The sequence below is a fragment of the Castor canadensis genome, chromosome 3 (genome assembly GCF_047511655.1).
Source record: "Castor canadensis chromosome 3, mCasCan1.hap1v2, whole genome shotgun sequence".
Classification (NCBI taxonomy): Eukaryota; Metazoa; Chordata; class Mammalia; order Rodentia; family Castoridae; genus Castor; species Castor canadensis.
The window spans coordinates 114,409,077-114,411,860 of NC_133388.1; positions in this window are offsets into that span (position 1 = coordinate 114,409,077).

Sequence of the window (2,784 nt, forward strand, 5' to 3'; positions counted from 1 at the left end):
ACTAGTATCAACTCAAAATGGATCAAGGACCTTAATATCAGACCTGAAACTCTGAAATTAGTACAGGAAAGAGCAGGAAACACTCTGGAACTAATAGCTATAGGCAAGGATTTCCTCAATAGAACCCCAGCAGCTCAGCAACTAAGAGAAAGAATGGACAGATGGGAGTTCATAAAATTAAAAAGCATCTGTACAACAAAAGAAATGGTCTCTACACTGAAGAGACCACCCAGAGTGGGAGAAAATATTTGCCAGCTATACATCAGACAAAGGGCTGATAACCAGAATATACAGGGACTCAAAAAACTAAACTCTCCCAAAATCAATGAACCAATTAAGAAATGGGCAACTGAACTAAATCGAACTTTCTCAAAAGAAGAAATTCAGATGTCCAAAAAACACTTGAAAAAACGCTCACTATTTCTAGCCATAAAGAAAATGTAAATCAAAATCTCACCAAGATCCCACCTCACCCCTGTTAGAATAGCCATCATCAAAAACATTACCAACAACATGTGTTGACCTGGATGTGGGGAAAAATGAACCCTCATACACTACTGGTGGGAATGCAAACTGGTGCAACCATTCTGGAAAAAAACTTGGAGGCTTCTCAAAAATCTAAACACAGATCTGCCATATGATCCAGCAATCACACTCCTGGGGATATACACAAAGTAATATTACACAGATTACTCAGAGGCACCTGCACACCCATGTTTATTGCAGCACTATTCACAATAGCCAAGTTATGGAAACAACCAAGATGCCCCAGTGCTGACAAATGGATCAAGAAAATGTGGTATTTATACACAATGGAATTTTACTCACCATGAAGAAGAATGAAATCTTATCATTTGCAAGTAAATAGATGGAACTAGAGAACATTCTGAGTGAGGTTAGCTAGACTCAGAAGACCAAAAAATTGTATGTTCTCCCTCATATGAGAACTTTAGATCTAGGGCAAATACAGCAATATTGTAGGACTTGGGTTACATGACAAAGGGAGAGCACATACAGGAGGTATGGGAATAGGTAGAAAACCCAAAACATGAAAGCATTTGATGTCCCCACTCCAGAGGAACTAATATAGAAACCTTAAAGCAACAGAGGTTAACATGAGAAAGGGATCAGGAAACAGTGTAAATATCAGTTAGAGATGAATCAACCTGGGTTGTAACACATTTGTACCTTAAAGCAATGCTAGGAATCTCTCTGTATAGCTGTCCTTATCTTAATTAGCAAAAATACTGTCTTTCTTATTATTGCTTATTTCTACTCGTCAATGGAACTGGAGAAAAGCGCAGAAGAGGTTCTGCCTGGAAGCGAGGGGGTGGGAGTGGGTATCACGGGGGAGAAATGACCCAAACAATGTACACACAAGTGAATAAATGAATAATAAAATTAAAAAATGAATAAATAAATAAATAAATAAAAAGAATTCAAAGTCTGATAAAACTTCCCTTCATAAGAAAGCAGACTAGTTCCAGTTTCTGGTCAGCAAGGAATGAGCTTTGAAATCCTCACTCCTATTTACACAAAAGGAAACAAACTAGGAAAATCAAAAGTCAACAGCTCCTTTTAGCCTAATTGGAAAATTCAGTTCATGAAGAAAATTGATGCTGGCAAACCAGAAAGAGACAGGAAGATTCAGAGAATCACAACTTTCTGGTGCACAACCCACTTCAGAATTAGTACCAGGATAGAGAAACATGAACCATGAGGGACAAATTTCTGGAAGTTCAGGCTAGAAAATCTGACAGTTAAAACTTCAGAGGAGCCCAGTCTTGGGATAACCTACAGTCTTTTTTGAGTTTCTTCTCAAGCACCCTCCCTGATTCTTACAGTGAAGATAAGAAAAAAGAAAAGTTAACCACAGCAAAAGCAGCAGTGACAGAAAACACACTTTTGTGCTTTTATCAGGGAAAAGGGGGGAAGTTGCCATTTGCAACAGGTCATAAGTATTCCTTTCTCCTAATGAAGTTTTCCTAAAGGGAAGGTCTTTTACCACAGCTTTGGGATAACCTCTAAAGAATCCAACTGTGGGGTTTAGGATGTTTTGTTGTTGTTATTTTTGAGACAAGATCTTGCTATATTCCCAGGCTGGCCTTGAACTCTCAATCCTCCTGCCTCTTTCTCCTAAGTGCTGGGATTACAGGCGTGTACCACCATGTCTGTCTCTCTTCACCTGTGGTTTCTAACACAGGAAACAGACTGGGATGAAAAGAAATAACCAAGTTGAACCACCTTTAGCTTTCCATGAGAGGAATGGAAAGACCTGAGTCCATATCCTGCAGCTTTCCCATCTTGCCTAAGGCAGAGGATAAAGTGAAAAGTACTTGTGATGGACACATCTCAGGAACAGAAGCCCCCATATATAGACTACTGAATGCTTTCCATCCCACTATATATTACCATGACATCAGTAGGGATCCTGTATAAAAATAGTAAAGTAAAAGAATTTTACATCTCAGATCATATGAAGTGAAGGAAGGAAAAAAGACGAAGAAATGTTTGAAGCAGTAATGACTGAGAGTTACCAAAATATTAGCAGACACTAAATCAAGAATTAGGAAACCAAAAGAACACCAAGCAGGATAAATATAAAAAATACACTTAAGTATATCATACTCAAGCAGAAGTAAAGAACATGGAGAAGAGCCTGGAGATGTCAGAGGTATTAAAGACGCTGCTTCTCGAGTAAATTACATGAAACTTCTCTCTATGAAATCACATAAGAGAATGGAGAATGTTAGTGCTGAAGGAAAAACAAAGAAAACCATCAGA